The sequence below is a fragment of the Schistocerca cancellata genome, chromosome 9, assembly GCF_023864275.1.
Source record: "Schistocerca cancellata isolate TAMUIC-IGC-003103 chromosome 9, iqSchCanc2.1, whole genome shotgun sequence".
NCBI classification, from domain to species: domain Eukaryota; kingdom Metazoa; phylum Arthropoda; class Insecta; order Orthoptera; family Acrididae; genus Schistocerca; species Schistocerca cancellata.
In genome coordinates this window covers 521,312,032-521,330,769 of record NC_064634.1, presented here as the reverse complement: position 1 = coordinate 521,330,769, position 18,738 = coordinate 521,312,032, and the positions used below count along the sequence as shown (strand labels likewise).

The 18,738-nt window shown below is 54.9% G+C and overlaps 19 non-coding genes across 19 annotated transcripts; all 19 read left to right on the top strand.

Moving 5' to 3' along the window:
- Positions 1-660: 660 nt before the first annotated feature.
- LOC126102044 (5S ribosomal RNA) lies at positions 661-779 on the top strand. Its single transcript, XR_007522740.1, has one exon. It is a non-coding gene; the product is annotated as a 5S ribosomal RNA (ribosomal RNA).
- Positions 780-1,623: 844 nt separating this feature from the next.
- Positions 1,624-1,742, top strand: LOC126102537 (5S ribosomal RNA). Its single transcript, XR_007522854.1, has one exon. It is a non-coding gene; the product is annotated as a 5S ribosomal RNA (ribosomal RNA).
- Positions 1,743-2,590: 848 nt separating this feature from the next.
- On the top strand, positions 2,591-2,709 carry LOC126102822 (5S ribosomal RNA). Its single transcript, XR_007523085.1, has one exon. It is a non-coding gene; the product is annotated as a 5S ribosomal RNA (ribosomal RNA).
- An 843-nt stretch (positions 2,710-3,552) lies between these two features.
- Positions 3,553-3,671, top strand: LOC126102525 (5S ribosomal RNA). Its single transcript, XR_007522853.1, has one exon. It is a non-coding gene; the product is annotated as a 5S ribosomal RNA (ribosomal RNA).
- Positions 3,672-4,514: 843 nt separating this feature from the next.
- On the top strand, positions 4,515-4,633 carry LOC126101909 (5S ribosomal RNA). Its single transcript, XR_007522617.1, has one exon. It is a non-coding gene; the product is annotated as a 5S ribosomal RNA (ribosomal RNA).
- An 841-nt stretch (positions 4,634-5,474) lies between these two features.
- Positions 5,475-5,593, top strand: LOC126102639 (5S ribosomal RNA). The gene has a single exon (XR_007522925.1). It is a non-coding gene; the product is annotated as a 5S ribosomal RNA (ribosomal RNA).
- An 838-nt stretch (positions 5,594-6,431) lies between these two features.
- Positions 6,432-6,550, top strand: LOC126102810 (5S ribosomal RNA). Its single transcript, XR_007523075.1, has one exon. It is a non-coding gene; the product is annotated as a 5S ribosomal RNA (ribosomal RNA).
- Positions 6,551-7,393: 843 nt separating this feature from the next.
- LOC126102513 (5S ribosomal RNA) lies at positions 7,394-7,512 on the top strand. The gene has a single exon (XR_007522852.1). It is a non-coding gene; the product is annotated as a 5S ribosomal RNA (ribosomal RNA).
- Positions 7,513-8,355: 843 nt separating this feature from the next.
- LOC126101779 (5S ribosomal RNA) lies at positions 8,356-8,474 on the top strand. The gene has a single exon (XR_007522497.1). It is a non-coding gene; the product is annotated as a 5S ribosomal RNA (ribosomal RNA).
- An 841-nt stretch (positions 8,475-9,315) lies between these two features.
- LOC126102501 (5S ribosomal RNA) lies at positions 9,316-9,434 on the top strand. The gene has a single exon (XR_007522851.1). It is a non-coding gene; the product is annotated as a 5S ribosomal RNA (ribosomal RNA).
- An 838-nt stretch (positions 9,435-10,272) lies between these two features.
- LOC126101808 (5S ribosomal RNA) lies at positions 10,273-10,391 on the top strand. The gene has a single exon (XR_007522524.1). It is a non-coding gene; the product is annotated as a 5S ribosomal RNA (ribosomal RNA).
- Positions 10,392-11,234: 843 nt separating this feature from the next.
- Positions 11,235-11,353, top strand: LOC126102489 (5S ribosomal RNA). Its single transcript, XR_007522850.1, has one exon. It is a non-coding gene; the product is annotated as a 5S ribosomal RNA (ribosomal RNA).
- An 843-nt stretch (positions 11,354-12,196) lies between these two features.
- Positions 12,197-12,315, top strand: LOC126101945 (5S ribosomal RNA). Its single transcript, XR_007522649.1, has one exon. It is a non-coding gene; the product is annotated as a 5S ribosomal RNA (ribosomal RNA).
- Positions 12,316-13,158: 843 nt separating this feature from the next.
- On the top strand, positions 13,159-13,277 carry LOC126102043 (5S ribosomal RNA). The gene has a single exon (XR_007522739.1). It is a non-coding gene; the product is annotated as a 5S ribosomal RNA (ribosomal RNA).
- Positions 13,278-14,117: 840 nt separating this feature from the next.
- LOC126102477 (5S ribosomal RNA) lies at positions 14,118-14,236 on the top strand. The gene has a single exon (XR_007522849.1). It is a non-coding gene; the product is annotated as a 5S ribosomal RNA (ribosomal RNA).
- Positions 14,237-15,078: 842 nt separating this feature from the next.
- Positions 15,079-15,197, top strand: LOC126101807 (5S ribosomal RNA). Its single transcript, XR_007522523.1, has one exon. It is a non-coding gene; the product is annotated as a 5S ribosomal RNA (ribosomal RNA).
- An 843-nt stretch (positions 15,198-16,040) lies between these two features.
- LOC126102465 (5S ribosomal RNA) lies at positions 16,041-16,159 on the top strand. The gene has a single exon (XR_007522848.1). It is a non-coding gene; the product is annotated as a 5S ribosomal RNA (ribosomal RNA).
- Positions 16,160-17,002: 843 nt separating this feature from the next.
- LOC126101944 (5S ribosomal RNA) lies at positions 17,003-17,121 on the top strand. Its single transcript, XR_007522648.1, has one exon. It is a non-coding gene; the product is annotated as a 5S ribosomal RNA (ribosomal RNA).
- An 843-nt stretch (positions 17,122-17,964) lies between these two features.
- Positions 17,965-18,083, top strand: LOC126102041 (5S ribosomal RNA). The gene has a single exon (XR_007522738.1). It is a non-coding gene; the product is annotated as a 5S ribosomal RNA (ribosomal RNA).
- Positions 18,084-18,738: the final 655 nt, after the last annotated feature.

Genomic DNA, 18,738 nt, shown 5'->3' with positions numbered 1-18,738 from the left:
AGTACGAATCGGCAGGTGATTTTTGAAATACGTCACCGCCTATTGTTGTGTAGGAGTGTAGAGTTCCAAATTTGATTTGTAACCACGAATTTATTCCTTAGTCGTCTCGTCTCGTCTCGTCTCGTCTCGTCTCGTCCCGCAGACGTTTGTCGTGCTTGCGCTGTCATATGGACCACGACCCGAGCGGCAGCGAGCGGCAGTCGAGCAAAGTCGGGACAAGTCGGGACGGGGACAGGGACAGGGATAGGAATGGTGCGAATGCACTGCAAACTACGCAGACACCTGGTGTGAGGCAAGGCGAGGCGAGGAAGCCCACATCGCTACCAGTGGCGCCCTCCAGCACGACACTGCCACACCCCGCACAGGCCCTCCGCTGAACACCAGGGACAAGATGCGTCCTCCGCTAGTGTCGAAGGCTGCACGCGCCCAGCGAATGACAGGGGGTGCAACGAGCAGCAGTGCGTCTCACACACGTGGCGGTGCGCCCGCTAATTCGGCCGTCGCTCTGCTGGGACGCCGGGCGCGCCTCCCCGCGCCGTCCTGGAGGAACTGGCGGTTGCGGAAGGAAGCGCTTTCGTCAAATGCGGCCGAAAACTAACATTTTGTGTGTTGGGAGAAAAGCCGAACGCGAATTCTGCCGTGCTCCTACATTAGACGAGCGCCAACGGCCATACCATGATGAATACACCGGTTGTCGTCCGATCACCGAAGTTAAGCATCATCAGGCCCGGCTAGTACTTGGATGGGTGACCGCCTGGGAAACCCGGGTGCTGTTGGCTCCCTTCCTTTTTTTTTTTTTTTGTTATGTCGCCAGCCCAATTTTCAAACTACCTTTCTATTGTGACAAAGATGCTTCCTTAAGCCTTTTAAACTACTGTAATGGTACGAAAATGCAGTAATTAACTCAGTTTGAGGGAGAATGTGCTAACCAAGTTTGCCAAGAAGACTTTGAAAACGACAAAACAGTACGAATCGGCAGGTGATTTTTGAAATACGTCACGCCTATTGTTGTGTAGGAGTGTAGAGTTCCAAATTTGATTTGTAACCACGAATTTATTCCTTAGTCGTCTCGTCTCGTCTCGTCTCGTCTCGTCTCGTCCCGCAGACGTTTGTCGTGCTTGCGCTGTCATATGGACCACGACCCGAGCGGCAGCGAGCGGCAGTCGAGCAAAGTCGGGACAAGTCGGGACGGGGACAGGGACAGGGATAGGAATGGTGCGAATGCACTGCAAACTACGCAGACACCTGGTGTGAGGCGAGGCGAGGCGAGGAAGCCCACATCGCTACCAGTGGCGCCCTCCAGCACGACACTGCCACACCCCGCACAGGCCCTCCGCTGAACACCAGGGACAAGATGCGTCCTCCGCTAGTGTCGAAGGCTGCACGCGCCCAGCGAATGACAGGGGGTGCAACGAGCAGCAGTGCGTCTCACACACGCGGCGGTGCGCCCGCTAATTCGGCCGTCGCTCTGCTGGGACGCCGGGCGCGCCTCCCCGCGCCGTCCTGGAGGAACTGGCGGTTGCGGAAGGAAGCGCTTTCGTCAAATGCGGCCGAAAACTAACATTTTGTGTGTTGGGAGAAAAGCCGAACGCGAATTCTGCCGTGCTCCTACATTAGACGAGCGCCAACGGCCATACCATGATGAATACACCGGTTCTCGTCCGATCACCGAAGTTAAGCATCATCGGGCCCGGCTAGTACTTGGATGGGTGACCGCCTGGGAAACCCGGGTGCTGTTGGCTCCCTTCCTTTTTTTTTCTTTGTTATGTCGCCAGCCCAATTTTCAAACTACCTTTCTATTGTGACAAAGATGCTTCCTTAAGCCTTTTAAACTACTGTAATGGTACGAAAATGCAGTAATTAACTCAGTTTGAGGGAGAATGTGCTAACCAAGTTTGCCAAGAAGACTTTGAAAACGACAAAACGGTACGAATCGGCAGGTGATTTTTGAAATACGTCACCGCCTATTGTTGTGTAGGAGTGTAGAGTTCCAAATTTGATTTGTAACCACGAATTTATTCCTTAGTCGTCTCGTCTCGTCTCGTCTCGTCTCGTCTCGTCCCGCAGACGTTTGTCGTGCTTGCGCTGTCATATGGACCACGACCCGAGCGGCAGCGAGCGGCAGTCGAGCAAAGTCGGGACAAGTCGGGACGGGGACAGGGACAGGGATAGGAATGGTGCGAATGCACTGCAAACTACGCAGACACCTGGTGTGAGGCGAGGCGAGGCGAGGCGAGGAAGCCCACATCGCTACCAGTGGCGCCCTCCAGCACGACACTGCCACACCCCGCACAGGCCCTCCGCTGAACACCAGGGACAAGATGCGTCCTCCGCTAGTGTCGAAGGCTGCACGCGCCCAGCGAATGACAGGGGGTGCAACGAGCAGCAGTGCGTCTCACACACGCGGCGGTGCGCCCGCTAATTCGGCCGTCGCTCTGCTGGGACGCCGGGCGCGCCTCCCCGCGCCGTCCTGGAGGAACTGGCGGTTGCGGAAGGAAGCGCTTTCGTCAAATGCGGCCGAAAACTAACATTTTGTGTGTTGGGAGAAAAGCCGAACGCGAATTCTGCCGTGCTCCTACATTAGACGAGCGCCAACGGCCATACCATGATGAATACACCGGTTCTCGTCCGATCACCGAAGTTAAGCATCATCGGGCCCGGCTAGTACTCGGATGGGTGACCGCCTGGGAAACCCGGGTGCTGTTGGCTCCCTTCCTTTTTTTTTCTTTGTTATGTCGCCAGCCCAATTTTCAAACTACCTTTCTATTGTGACAAAGATGCTTCCTTAAGCCTTTTAAACTACTGTAATGGTACGAAAATGCAGTAATTAACTCAGTTTGAGGGAGAATGTGCTAACCAAGTTTGCCAAGAAGACTTTGAAAACGACAAAACAGTACGAATCGGCAGGTGATTTTTGAAATACGTCACCGCCTATTGTTGTGTAGGAGTGTAGAGTTCCAAATTTGATTTGTAACCACGAATTTATTCCTTAGTCGTCTCGTCTCGTCTCGTCTCGTCTCGTCTCGTCCCGCAGACGTTTGTCGTGCTTGCGCTGTCATATGGACCACGACCCGAGCGGCAGCGAGCGGCAGTCGAGCAAAGTCGGGACAAGTCGGGACGGGGACAGGGACAGGGATAGGAATGGTGCGAATGCACTGCAAACTACGCAGACACCTGGTGTGAGGCGAGGCGAGGCGAGGAAGCCCACATCGCTACCAGTGGCGCCCTCCAGCACGACACTGCCACACCCCGCACAGGCCCTCCGCTGAACACCAGGGACAAGATGCGTCCTCCGCTAGTGTCGAAGGCTGCACGCGCCCAGCGAATGACAGGGGGTGCAACGAGCAGCAGTGCGTCTCACACACGCGGCGGTGCGCCCGCTAATTCGGCCGTCGCTCTGCTGGGACGCCGGGCGCGCCTCCCCGCGCCGTCCTGGAGGAACTGGCGGTTGCGGAAGGAAGCGCTTTCGTCAAATGCGGCCGAAAACTAACATTTTGTGTGTTGGGAGAAAAGCCGAACGCGAATTCTGCCGTGCTCCTACATTAGACGAGCGCCAACGGCCATACCATGATGAATACACCGGTTCTCGTCCGATCACCGAAGTTAAGCATCATCGGGCCCGGCTAGTACTTGGATGGGTGACCGCCTGGGAAACCCGGGTGCTGTTGGCTCCCTTCCTTTTTTTTTCTTTGTTATGTCGCCAGCCCAATTTTCAAACTACCTTTCTATTGTGACAAAGATGCTTCCTTAAGCCTTTTAAACTACTGTAATGGTACGAAAATGCAGTAATTAACTCAGTTTGAGGGAGAATGTGCTAACCAAGTTTGCCAAGAAGACTTTGAAAACGACAAAACGGTACGAATCGGCAGGTGATTTTTGAAATACGTCACCGCCTATTGTTGTGTAGGAGTGTAGAGTTCCAAATTTGATTTGTAACCACGAATTTATTCCTTAGTCGTCTCGTCTCGTCTCGTCTCGTCTCGTCTCGTCCCGCAGACGTTTGTCGTGCTTGCGCTGTCATATGGACCACGACCCGAGCGGCAGCGAGCGGCAGTCGAGCAAAGTCGGGACAAGTCGGGACGGGGACAGGGACAGGGATAGGAATGGTGCGAATGCACTGCAAACTACGCAGACACCTGGTGTGAGGCGAGGCGAGGCGAGGAAGCCCACATCGCTACCAGTGGCGCCCTCCAGCACGACACTGCCACACCCCGCACAGGCCCTCCGCTGAACACCAGGGACAAGATGCGTCCTCCGCTAGTGTCGAAGGCTGCACGCGCCCAGCGAATGACAGGGGGTGCAACGAGCAGCAGTGCGTCTCACACACGCGGCGGTGCGCCCGCTAATTCGGCCGTCGCTCTGCTGGGACGCCGGGCGCGCCTCCCCGCGCCGTCCTCGAGGAACTGGCGGTTGCGGAAGGAAGCGCTTTCGTCAAATGCGGCCGAAAACTAACATTTTGTGTGTTGGGAGAAAAGCCGAACGCGAATTCTGCCGTGCTCCTACATTAGACGAGCGCCAACGGCCATACCATGATGAATACACCGGTTCTCGTCCGATCACCGAAGTTAAGCATCATCGGGCCCGGCTAGTACTCGGATGGGTGACCGCCTGGGACACCCGGGTGCTGTTGGCTCCCTTCCTTTTTTTTTTTGTTATGTCGCCAGCCCAATTTTCAAACTACCTTTCTATTGTGACAAAGATGCTTCCTTAAGCCTTTTAAACTACTGTAATGGTACGAAAATGCAGTAATTAACTCAGTTTGAGGGAGAATGTGCTAACCAAGTTTGCCAAGAAGACTTTGAAAACGACAAAACAGTACGAATCGGCAGGTGATTTTTGAAATACGTCACCGCCTACTGTTGTGTAGCAGTGTAGAGTTCCAAATTTGATTTGTAACCACGAATTTATTCCTTAGTCGTCTCGTCTCGTCTCGTCTCGTCTCGTCTCGTCCCGCAGACGTTTGTCGTGCTTGCGCTGTCATATGGACCACGACCCGAGCGGCAGCGAGCGGCAGTCGAGCAAAGTCGGGACAAGTCGGGACGGGGACAGGGACAGGGATAGGAATGGTGCGAATGCACTGCAAACTACGCAGACACCTGGTGTGAGGCGAGGCGAGGCGAGGAAGCCCACATCGCTACCAGTGGCGCCCTCCAGCACGACACTGCCACACCCCGCACAGGCCCTCCGCTGAACACCAGGGACAAGATGCGTCCTCCGCTAGTGTCGAAGGCTGCACGCGCCCAGCGAATGACAGGGGGTGCAACGAGCAGCAGTGCGTCTCACACACGCGGCGGTGCGCCCGCTAATTCGGCCGTCGCTCTGCTGGGACGCCGGGCGCGCCTCCCCGCGCCGTCCTGGAGGAACTGGCGGTTGCGGAAGGAAGCGCTTTCGTCAAATGCGGCCGAAAACTAACATTTTGTGTGGTGGGAGAAAAGCCGAACGCGAATTCTGCCGTGCTCCTACATTAGACGAGCGCCAACGGCCATACCATGATGAATACACCGGTTCTCGTCCGATCACCGAAGTTAAGCATCATCGGGCCCGGCTAGTACTTGGATGGGTGACCGCCTGGGAAAACCGGGTGCTGTTGGCTCCCTTCCTTTTTTTTTTTTTGTTATGTCGCCAGCCCAATTTTCAAACTACCTTTCTATTGTGACAAAGATGCTTCCTTAAGCCTTTTAAACTACTGTAATGGTACGAAAATGCAGTAATTAACTCAGTTTGAGGGAGAATGTGCTAACCAAGTTTGCCAAGAAGACTTTGAAAACGACAAAACAGTACGAATCGGCAGGTGATTTTTGAAATACGTCACCGCCTATTGTTGTGTAGGAGTGTAGAGTTCCAAATTTGATTTGTAACCACGAATTTATTCCTTAGTCGTCTCGTCTCGTCTCGTCTCGTCTCGTCCCGCAGACGTTTGTCGTGCTTGCGCTGTCATATGGACCACGACCCGAGCGGCAGCGAGCGGCAGTCGAGCAAAGTCGGGACAAGTCGGGACGGGGACAGGGACAGGGATAGGAATGGTGCGAATGCACTGCAAACTACGCAGACACCTGGTGTGAGGCGAGGCGAGGCGAGGAAGCCCACATCGCTACCAGTGGCGCCCTCCAGCACGACACTGCCACACCCCGCACAGGCCCTCCGCTGAACACCAGGGACAAGATGCGTCCTCCGCTAGTGTCGAAGGCTGCACGCGCCCAGCGAATGACAGGGGGTGCAACGAGCAGCAGTGCGTCTCACACACGCGGCGATGCGCCCGCTAATTCGGCCGTCGCTCTGCTGGGACGCCGGGCGCGCCTCCCCGCGCCGTCCTGGAGGAACTGGCGGTTGCGGAAGGAAGCGCTTTCGTCAAATGCGGCCGAAAACTAACATTTTGTGTGTTGGGAGAAAAGCCGAACGCGAATTCTGCCGTGCTCCTACATTAGACGAGCGCCAACGGCCATACCATGATGAATACACCGGTTCTCGTCCGATCACCGAAGTTAAGCATCATCGGGCCCGGCTAGTACTCGGATGGGTGACCGCCTGGGAAACCCGGGTGCTGTTGGCTCCCTTCCTTTTTTTTTCTTTGTTATGTCGCCAGCCCAATTTTCAAACTACCTTTCTATTGTGACAAAGATGCTTCCTTAAGCCTTTTAAACTACTGTAATGGTACGAAAATGCAGTAATTAACTCAGTTTGAGGGAGAATGTGCTAACCAAGTTTGCCAAGAAGACTTTGAAAACGACAAAACAGTACGAATCGGCAGGTGATTTTTGAAATACGTCACCGCCTATTGTTGTGTAGGAGTGTAGAGTTCCAAATTTGATTTGTAACCACGAATTTATTCCTTAGTCGTCTCGTCTCGTCTCGTCTCGTCTCGTTTCATCCCGCAGACGTTTGTCGTGCTTGCGCTGTCATATGGACCACGACCCGAGCGGCAGCGAGCGGCAGTCGAGCAAAGTCGGGACAAGTCGGGACGGGGACAGGGACAGGGATAGGAATGGTGCGAATGCACTGCAAACTACGCAGACACCTGGTGTGAGGCGAGGCGAGGCGAGGAAGCCCACATCGCTACCAGTGGCGCCCTCCAGCACGACACTGCCACACCCCGCACAGGCCCTCCGGTGAACACCAGGGACAAGATGCGTCCTCCGCTAGTGTCGAAGGCTGCACGCGCCCAGCGAATGACAGGGGGTGCAACGAGCAGCAGTGCGTCTCACACACGTGGCGGTGCGCCCGCTAATTCGGCCGTCGCTCTGCTGGGACGCCGGGCGCGCCTCCCCGCGCCGTCCTGGAGGAACTGGCGGTTGCGGAAGGAAGCGCTTTCGTCAAATGCGGCCGAAAACTAACATTTTGTGTGTTGGGAGAAAAGCCGAACGCGAATTCTGCCGTGCTCCTACATTAGACGAGCGCCAACGGCCATACCATGATGAATACACCGGTTCTCGTCCGATCACCGAAGTTAAGCATCATCGGGCCCGGCTAGTACTTGGATGGGTGACCGCCTGGGAAACCCGGGTGCTGTTGGCTCCCTTCCTTTTTTTTTCTTTGTTATGTCGCCAGCCCAATTTTCAAACTACCTTTCTATTGTGACAAAGATGCTTCCTTAAGCCTTTTAAACTACTGTAATGGTACGAAAATGCAGTAATTAACTCAGTTTGAGGGAGAATGTGCTAACCAAGTTTGCCAAGAAGACTTTGAAAACGACAAAACGGTACGAATCGGCAGGTGATTTTTGAAATACGTCACCGCCTATTGTTGTGTAGGAGTGTAGAGTTCCAAATTTGATTTGTAACCACGAATTTATTCCTTAGTCGTCTCGTCTCGTCTCGTCTCGTCTCGTCTCGTCCCGCAGACGTTTGTCGTGCTTGCGCTGTCATATGGACCACGACCCGAGCGGCAGCGAGCGGCAGTCGAGCAAAGTCGGGACAAGTCGGGACGGGGACAGGGACAGGGATAGGAATGGTGCGAATGCACTGCAAACTACGCAGACACCTGGTGTGAGGCGAGGCGAGGCGAGGAAGCCCACATCGCTACCAGTGGCGCCCTCCAGCACGACACTGCCACACCCCGCACAGGCCCTCCGCTGAACACCAGGGACAAGATGCGTCCTCCGCTAGTGTCGAAGGCTGCACGCGCCCAGCGAATGACAGGGGGTGCAACGAGCAGCAGTGCGTCTCACACACGCGGCGGTGCGCCCGCTAATTCGGCCGTCGCTCTGCTGGGACGCCGGGCGCGCCTCCCCGCGCCGTCCTCGAGGAACTGGCGGTTGCGGAAGGAAGCGCTTTCGTCAAATGCGGCCGAAAACTAACATTTTGTGTGTTGGGAGAAAAGCCGAACGCGAATTCTGCCGTGCTCCTACATTAGACGAGCGCCAACCGCCATACCATGATGAATACACCGGTTCTCGTCCGATCACCGAAGTTAAGCATCATCGGGCCCGGCTAGTACTTGGATGGGTGACCGCCTGGGAAACCCGGGTGCTGTTGGCTCCCTTCCTTTTTTTTTTTGTTATGTCGCCAGCCCAATTTTCAAACTACCTTTCTATTGTGACAAAGATGCTTCCTTAAGCCTTTTAAACTACTGTAATGGTACGAAAATGCAGTAATTAACTCAGTTTGAGGGAGAATGTGCTAACCAAGTTTGCCAAGAAGACTTTGAAAACGACAAAACAGTACGAATCGGCAGGTGATTTTTGAAATACGTCACCGCCTACTGTTGTGTAGCAGTGTAGAGTTCCAAATTTGATTTGTAACCACGAATTTATTCCTTAGTCGTCTCGTCTCGTCTCGTCTCGTCTCGTCTCGTCCCGCAGACGTTTGTCGTGCTTGCGCTGTCATATGGACCACGACCCGAGCGGCAGCGAGCGGCAGTCGAGCAAAGTCGGGACAAGTCGGGACGGGGACAGGGACAGGGATAGGAATGGTGCGAATGCACTGCAAACTACGCAGACACCTGGTGTGAGGCGAGGCGAGGCGAGGAAGCCCACATCGCTACCAGTGGCGCCCTCCAGCACGACACTGCCACACCCCGCACAGGCCCTCCGCTGAACACCAGGGACAAGATGCGTCCTCCGCTAGTGTCGAAGGCTGCACGCGCCCAGCGAATGACAGGGGGTGCAACGAGCAGCAGTGCGTCTCACACACGCGGCGGTGCGCCCGCTAATTCGGCCGTCGCTCTGCTGGGACGCCGGGCGCGCCTCCCCGCGCCGTCCTGGAGGAACTGGCGGTTGCGGAAGGAAGCGCTTTCGTCAAATGCGGCCGAAAACTAACATTTTGTGTGTTGGGAGAAAAGCCGAACGCGAATTCTGCCGTGCTCCTACATTAGACGAGCGCCAACGGCCATACCATGATGAATACACCGGTTCTCGTCCGATCACCGAAGTTAAGCATCATCGGGCCCGGCTAGTACTTGGATGGGTGACCGCCTGGGAAACCCGGGTGCTGTTGGCTCCCTTCCTTTTTTTTTTTTTGTTATGTCGCCAGCCCAATTTTCAAACTACCTTTCTATTGTGACAAAGATGCTTCCTTAAGCCTTTTAAACTACTGTAATGGTACGAAAATGCAGTAATTAACTCAGTTTGAGGGAGAATGTGCTAACCAAGTTTGCCAAGAAGACTTTGAAAACGACAAAACAGTACGAATCGGCAGGTGATTTTTGAAATACGTCACCGCCTATTGTTGTGTAGGAGTGTAGAGTTCCAAATTTGATTTGTAACCACGAATTTATTCCTTAGTCGTCTCGTCTCGTCTCGTCTCGTCTCGTCCCGCAGACGTTTGTCGTGCTTGCGCTGTCATATGGACCACGACCCGAGCGGCAGCGAGCGGCAGTCGAGCAAAGTCGGGACAAGTCGGGACGGGGACAGGGACAGGGATAGGAATGGTGCGAATGCACTGCAAACTACGCAGACACCTGGTGTGAGGCGAGGCGAGGCGAGGAAGCCCACATCGCTACCAGTGGCGCCCTCCAGCACGACACTGCCACACCCCGCACAGGCCCTCCGCTGAACACCAGGGACAAGATGCGTCCTCCGCTAGTGTCGAAGGCTGCACGCGCCCAGCGAATGACAGGGGGTGCAACGAGCAGCAGTGCGTCTCACACACGCGGCGATGCGCCCGCTAATTCGGCCGTCGCTCTGCTGGGACGCCGGGCGCGCCTCCCCGCGCCGTCCTGGAGGAACTGGCGGTTGCGGAAGGAAGCGCTTTCGTCAAATGCGGCCGAAAACTAACATTTTGTGTGTTGGGAGAAAAGCCGAACGCGAATTCTGCCGTGCTCCTACATTAGACGAGCGCCAACGGCCATACCATGATGAATACACCGGTTCTCGTCCGATCACCGAAATTAAGCATCATCGGGCCCGGCTAGTACTCGGATGGGTGACCGCCTGGGAAACCCGGGTGCTGTTGGCTCCCTTCCTTTTTTTTTCTTTGTTATGTCGCCAGCCCAATTTTCAAACTACCTTTCTATTGTGACAAAGATGCTTCCTTAAGCCTTTTAAACTACTGTAATGGTACGAAAATGCAGTAATTAACTCAGTTTGAGGGAGAATGTGCTAACCAAGTTTGCCAAGAAGACTTTGAAAACGACAAAACAGTACGAATCGGCAGGTGATTTTTGAAATACGTCACCGCCTATTGTTGTGTAGGAGTGTAGAGTTCCAAATTTGATTTGTAACCACGAATTTATTCCTTAGTCGTCTCGTCTCGTCTCGTCTCGTCTCGTCTCGTCCCGCAGACGTTTGTCGTGCTTGCGCTGTCATATGGACCACGACCCGAGCGGCAGCGAGCGGCAGTCGAGCAAAGTCGGGACAAGTCGGGACGGGGACAGGGACAGGGATAGGAATGGTGCGAATGCACTGCAAACTACGCAGACACCTGGTGTGAGGCGAGGCGAGGCGAGGAAGCCCACATCGCTACCAGTGGCGCCCTCCAGCACGACACTGCCACACCCCGCACAGGCCCTCCGCTGAACACCAGGGACAAGATGCGTCCTCCGCTAGTGTCGAAGGCTGCACGCGCCCAGCGAATGACAGGGGGTGCAACGAGCAGCAGTGCGTCTCACACACGCGGCGGTGCGCCCGCTAATTCGGCCGTCGCTCTGCTGGGACGCCGGGCGCGCCTCCCCGCGCCGTCCTGGAGGAACTGGCGGTTGCGGAAGGAAGCGCTTTCGTCAAATGCGGCCGAAAACTAACATTTTGTGTGTTGGGAGAAAAGCCGAACGCGAATTCTGCCGTGCTCCTACATTAGACGAGCGCCAACGGCCATACCATGATGAATACACCGGTTCTCGTCCGATCACCGAAGTTAAGCATCATCGGGCCCGGCTAGTACTTGGATGGGTGACCGCCTGGGAAACCCGGGTGCTGTTGGCTCCCTTCCTTTTTTTTTCTTTGTTATGTCGCCAGCCCAATTTTCAAACTACCTTTCTATTGTGACAAAGATGCTTCCTTAAGCCTTTTAAACTACTGTAATGGTACGAAAATGCAGTAATTAACTCAGTTTGAGGGAGAATGTGCTAACCAAGTTTGCCAAGAAGACTTTGAAAACGACAAAACGGTACGAATCGGCAGGTGATTTTTGAAATACGTCACCGCCTATTGTTGTGTAGGAGTGTAGAGTTCCAAATTTGATTTGTAACCACGAATTTATTCCTTAGTCGTCTCGTCTCGTCTCGTCTCGTCTCGTCTCGTCCCGCAGACGTTTGTCGTGCTTGCGCTGTCATATGGACCACGACCCGAGCGGCAGCGAGCGGCAGTCGAGCAAAGTCGGGACAAGTCGGGACGGGGACAGGGACAGGGATAGGAATGGTGCGAATGCACTGCAAACTACGCAGACACCTGGTGTGAGGCGAGGCGAGGCGAGGAAGCCCACATCGCTACCAGTGGCGCCCTCCAGCACGACACTGCCACACCCCGCACAGGCCCTCCGCTGAACACCAGGGACAAGATGCGTCCTCCGCTAGTGTCGAAGGCTGCACGCGCCCAGCGAATGACAGGGGGTGCAACGAGCAGCAGTGCGTCTCACACACGCGGCGGTGCGCCCGCTAATTCGGCCGTCGCTCTGCTGGGACGCCGGGCGCGCCTCCCCGCGCCGTCCTCGAGGAACTGGCGGTTGCGGAAGGAAGCGCTTTCGTCAAATGCGGCCGAAAACTAACATTTTGTGTGTTGGGAGAAAAGCCGAACGCGAATTCTGCCGTGCTCCTACATTAGACGAGCGCCAACGGCCATACCATGATGAATACACCGGTTGTCGTCCGATCACCGAAGTTAAGCATCATCGGGCCCGGCTAGTACTTGGATGGGTGACCGCCTGGGAAACCCGGGTGCTGTTGGCTCCCTTCCTTTTTTTTTTTTTGTTATGTCGCCAGCCCAATTTTCAAACTACCTTTCTATTGTGACAAAGATGCTTCCTTAAGCCTTTTAAACTACTGTAATGGTACGAAAATGCAGTAATTAACTCAGTTTGAGGGAGAATGTGCTAACCAAGTTTGCCAAGAAGACTTTGAAAACGACAAAACAGTACGAATCGGCAGGTGATTTTTGAAATACGTCACCGCCTATTGTTGTGTAGGAGTGTAGAGTTCCAAATTTGATTTGTAACCACGAATTTATTCCTTAGTCGTCTCGTCTCGTCTCGTCTCGTCTCGTCTCGTCCCGCAGACGTTTGTCGTGTTTGCGCTGTCATATGGACCACGACCCGAGCGGCAGCGAGCGGCAGTCGAGCAAAGTCGGGACAAGTCGGGACGGGGACAGGGACAGGGATAGGAATGGTGCGAATGCACTGCAAACTACGCAGACACCTGGTGTGAGGCAAGGCGAGGCGAGGAAGCCCACATCGCTACCAGTGGCGCCCTCCAGCACGACACTGCCACACCCCGCACAGGCCCTCCGCTGAACACCAGGGACAAGATGCGTCCTCCGCTAGTGTCGAAGGCTGCACGCGCCCAGCGAATGACAGCGGGTGCAACGAGCAGCAGTGCGTCTCACACACGCGGCGGTGCGCCCGCTAATTCGGCCGTCGCTCTGCTGGGACGCCGGGCGCGCCTCCCCGCGCCGTCCTGGAGGAACTGGCGGTTGCGGAAGGAAGCGCTTTCGTCAAATGCGGCCGAAAACTAACATTTTGTGTGTTGGGAGAAAAGCCGAACGCGAATTCTGCCGTGCTCCTACATTAGACGAGCGCCAACGGCCATACCATGATGAATACACCGGTTGTCGTCCGATCACCGAAGTTAAGCATCATCAGGCCCGGCTAGTACTTGGATGGGTGACCGCCTGGGAAACCCGGGTGCTGTTGGCTCCCTTCCTTTTTTTTTTTTTTTGTTATGTCGCCAGCCCAATTTTCAAACTACCTTTCTATTGTGACAAAGATGCTTCCTTAAGCCTTTTAAACTACTGTAATGGTACGAAAATGCAGTAATTAACTCAGTTTGAGGGAGAATGTGCTAACCAAGTTTGCCAAGAAGACTTTGAAAACGACAAAACAGTACGAATCGGCAGGTGATTTTTGAAATACGTCACCGCCTATTGTTGTGTAGGAGTGTAGAGTTCCAAATTTGATTTGTAACCACGAATTTATTCCTTAGTCGTCTCGTCTCGTCTCGTCTCGTCTCGTCCCGCAGACGTTTGTCGTGCTTGCGCTGTCATATGGACCACGACCCGAGCGGCAGCGAGCGGCAGTCGAGCAAAGTCGGGACAAGTCGGGACGGGGACAGGGACAGGGATAGGAATGGTGCGAATGCACTGCAAACTACGCAGACACCTGGTGTGAGGCGAGGCGAGGCGAGGAAGCCCATATCGCTACCAGTGGCGCCCTCCAGCACGACACTGCCACACCCCGCACAGGCCCTCCGCTGAACACCAGGGACAAGATGCGTCCTCCGCTAGTGTCGAAGGCTGCACGCGCCCAGCGAATGACAGGGGGTGCAACGAGCAGCAGTGCGTCTCACACACGCGGCGGTGCGCCCGCTAATTCGGCCGTCGCTCTGCTGGGACGCCGGGCGCGCCTCCCCGCGCCGTCCTGGAGGAACTGGCGGTTGCGGAAGGAAGCGCTTTCGTCAAATGCGGCCGAAAACTAACATTTTGTGTGTTGGGAGAAAAGCCGAACGCGAATTCTGCCGTGCTCCTACATTAGACGAGCGCCAACGGCCATACCATGATGAATACACCGGTTCTCGTCCGATCACCGAAGTTAAGCATCATCGGGCCCGGCTAGTACTTGGATGGGTGACCGCCTGGGAAACCCGGGTGCTGTTGGCTCCCTTCCTTTTTTTTTTTTGTTATGTCGCCAGCCCAATTTTCAAACTACCTTTCTATTGTGACAAAGATGCTTCCTTAAGCCTTTTAAACTACTGTAATGGTACGAAAATGCAGTAATTAACTCAGTTTGAGGGAGAATGTGCTAACCAAGTTTGCCAAGAAGACTTTGAAAACGACAAAACAGTACGAATCGGCAGGTGATTTTTGAAATACGTCACCGCCTACTGTTGTGTAGCAGTGTAGAGTTCCAAATTTGATTTGTAACCACGAATTTATTCCTTAGTCGTCTCGTCTCGTCTCGTCTCGTCTCGTCTCGTCCCGCAGACGTTTGTCGTGCTTGCGCTGTCATATGGACCACGACCCGAGCGGCAGCGAGCGGCAGTCGAGCAAAGTCGGGACAAGTCGGGACGGGGACAGGGACAGGGATAGGAATGGTGCGAATGCACTGCAAACTACGCAGACACCTGGTGTGAGGCGAGGCGAGGCGAGGAAGCCCACATCGCTACCAGTGGCGCCCTCCAGCACGACACTGCCACACCCCGCACAGGCCCTCCGCTGAACACCAGGGACAAGATGCGTCCTCCGCTAGTGTCGAAGGCTGCACGCGCCCAGCGAATGACAGGGGGTGCAACGAGCAGCAGTGCGTCTCACACACGCGGCGATGCGCCCGCTAATTCGGCCGTCGCTCTGCTGGGACGCCGGGCGCGCCTCCCCGCGCCGTCCTGGAGGAACTGGCGGTTGCGGAAGGAAGCGCTTTCGTCAAATGCGGCCGAAAACTAACATTTTGTGTGTTGGGAGAAAAGCCGAACGCGAATTCTGCCGTGCTCCTACATTAGACGAGCGCCAACGGCCATACCATGATGAATACACCGGTTCTCGTCCGATCACCGAAATTAAGCATCATCGGGCCCGGCTAGTACTCGGATGGGTGACCGCCTGGGAAACCCGGGTGCTGTTGGCTCCCTTCCTTTTTTTTTCTTTGTTATGTCGCCAGCCCAATTTTCAAACTACCTTTCTATTGTGACAAAGATGCTTCCTTAAGCCTTTTAAACTACTGTAATGGTACGAAAATGCAGTAATTAACTCAGTTTGAGGGAGAATGTGCTAACCAAGTTTGCCAAGAAGACTTTGAAAACGACAAAACAGTACGAATCGGCAGGTGATTTTTGAAATACGTCACCGCCTATTGTTGTGTAGGAGTGTAGAGTTCCAAATTTGATTTGTAACCACGAATTTATTCCTTAGTCGTCTCGTCTCGTCTCGTCTCGTCTCGTCTCGTCCCGCAGACGTTTGTCGTGCTTGCGCTGTCATATGGACCACGACCCGAGCGGCAGCGAGCGGCAGTCGAGCAAAGTCGGGACAAGTCGGGACGGGGACAGGGACAGGGATAGGAATGGTGCGAATGCACTGCAAACTACGCAGACACCTGGTGTGAGGCGAGGCGAGGCGAGGAAGCCCACATCGCTACCAGTGGCGCCCTCCAGCACGACACTGCCACACCCCGCACAGGCCCTCCGCTGAACACCAGGGACAAGATGCGTCCTCCGCTAGTGTCGAAGGCTGCACGCGCCCAGCGAATGACAGGGGGTGCAACGAGCAGCAGTGCGTCTCACACACGCGGCGGTGCGCCCGCTAATTCGGCCGTCGCTCTGCTGGGACGCCGGGCGCGCCTCCCCGCGCCGTCCTGGAGGAACTGGCGGTTGCGGAAGGAAGCGCTTTCGTCAAATGCGGCCGAAAACTAACATTTTGTGTGTTGGGAGAAAAGCCGAACGCGAATTCTGCCGTGCTCCTACATTAGACGAGCGCCAACGGCCATACCATGATGAATACACCGGTTCTCGTCCGATCACCGAAGTTAAGCATCATCGGGCCCGGCTAGTACTTGGATGGGTGACCGCCTGGGAAACCCGGGTGCTGTTGGCTCCCTTCCTTTTTTTTTCTTTGTTATGTCGCCAGCCCAATTTTCAAACTACCTTTCTATTGTGACAAAGATGCTTCCTTAAGCCTTTTAAACTACTGTAATGGTACGAAAATGCAGTAATTAACTCAGTTTGAGGGAGAATGTGCTAACCAAGTTTGCCAAGAAGACTTTGAAAACGACAAAACGGTACGAATCGGCAGGTGATTTTTGAAATACGTCACCGCCTATTGTTGTGTAGGAGTGTAGAGTTCCAAATTTGATTTGTAACCACGAATTTATTCCTTAGTCGTCTCGTCTCGTCTCGTCTCGTCTCGTCTCGTCCCGCAGACGTTTGTCGTGCTTGCGCTGTCATATGGACCACGACCCGAGCGGCAGCGAGCGGCAGTCGAGCAAAGTCGGGACAAGTCGGGACGGGGACAGGGACAGGGATAGGAATGGTGCGAATGCACTGCAAACTACGCAGACACCTGGTGTGAGGCGAGGCGAGGCGAGGAAGCCCACATCGCTACCAGTGGCGCCCTCCAGCACGACACTGCCACACCCCGCACAGGCCCTCCGCTGAACACCAGGGACAAGATGCGTCCTCCGCTAGTGTCGAAGGCTGCACGCGCCCAGCGAATGACAGGGGGTGCAACGAGCAGCAGTGCGTCTCACACACGCGGCGGTGCGCCCGCTAATTCGGCCGTCGCTCTGCTGGGACGCCGGGCGCGCCTCCCCGCGCCGTCCTCGAGGAACTGGCGGTTGCGGAAGGAAGCGCTTTCGTCAAATGCGGCCGAAAACTAACATTTTGTGTGTTGGGAGAAAAGCCGAACGCGAATTCTGCCGTGCTCCTACATTAGACGAGCGCCAACGGCCATACCATGATGAATACACCGGTTGTCGTCCGATCACCGAAGTTAAGCATCATCGGGCCCGGCTAGTACTTGGATGGGTGACCGCCTGGGAAACCCGGGTGCTGTTGGCTCCCTTCCTTTTTTTTTTTTTGTTATGTCGCCAGCCCAATTTTCAAACTACCTTTCTATTGTGACAAAGATGCTTCCTTAAGCCTTTTAAACTACTGTAATGGTACGAAAATGCAGTAATTAACTCAGTTTGAGGGAGAATGTGCTAACCAAGTTTGCCAAGAAGACTTTGAAAACGACAAAACAGTACGAATCGGCAGGTGATTTTTGAAATACGTCACCGCCTATTGTTGTGTAGGAGTGTAGAGTTCCAAATTTGATTTGTAACCACGAATTTATTCCTTAGTCGTCTCGTCTCGTCTCGTCTCGTCTCGTCTCGTCCCGCAGACGTTTGTCGTGTTTGCGCTGTCATATGGACCACGACCCGAGCGGCAGCGAGCGGCAGTCGAGCAAAGTCGGGACAAGTCGGGACGGGGACAGGGACAGGGATAGGAATGGTGCGAATGCACTGCAAACTACGCAGACACCTGGTGTGAGGCAAGGCGAGGCGAGGAAGCCCACATCGCTACCAGTGGCGCCCTCCAGCACGACACTGCCACACCCCGCACAGGCCCTCCGCTGAACACCAGGGACAAGATGCGTCCTCCGCTAGTGTCGAAGGCTGCACGCGCCCAGCGAATGACAGCGGGTGCAACGAGCAGCAGTGCGTCTCACACACGCGGCGGTGCGCCCGCTAATTCGGCCGTCGCTCTGCTGGGACGCCGGGCGCGCCTCCCCGCGCCGTCCTGGAGGAACTGGCGGTTGCGGAAGGAAGCGCTTTCGTCAAATGCGGCCGAAAACTAACATTTTGTGTGTTGGGAGAAAAGCCGAACGCGAATTCTGCCGTGCTCCTACATTAGACGAGCGCCAACGGCCATACCATGATGAATACACCGGTTGTCGTCCGATCACCGAAGTTAAGCATCATCAGGCCCGGCTAGTACTTGGATGGGTGACCGCCTGGGAAACCCGGGTGCTGTTGGCTCCCTTCCTTTTTTTTTTTTTTTGTTATGTCGCCAGCCCAATTTTCAAACTACCTTTCTATTGTGACAAAGATGCTTCCTTAAGCCTTTTAAACTACTGTAATGGTACGAAAATGCAGTAATTAACTCAGTTTGAGGGAGAATGTGCTAACCAAGTTTGCCAAGAAGACTTTGAAAACGACAAAACAGTACGAATCGGCAGGTGATTTTTGAAATACGTCACCGCCTATTGTTGTGTAGGAGTGTAGAGTTCCAAATTTGATTTGTAACCACGAATTTATTCCTTAGTCGTCTCGTCTCGTCTCGTCTCGTCTCGTCCCGCAGACGTTTGTCGTGCTTGCGCTGTCATATGGACCACGACCCGAGCGGCAGCGAGCGGCAGTCGAGCAAAGTCGGGACAAGTCGGGACGGGGACAGGGACAGGGATAGGAATGGTGCGAATGCACTGCAAACTACGCAGACACCTGGTGTGAGGCGAGGCGAGGCGAGGAAGCCCATATCGCTACCAGTGGCGCCCTCCAGCACGACACTGCCACACCCCGCACAGGCCCTCCGCTGAACACCAGGGACAAGATGCGTCCTCCGCTAGTGTCGAAGGCTGCACGCGCCCAGCGAATGACAGGGGGTGCAACGAGCAGCAGTGCGTCTCACACACGC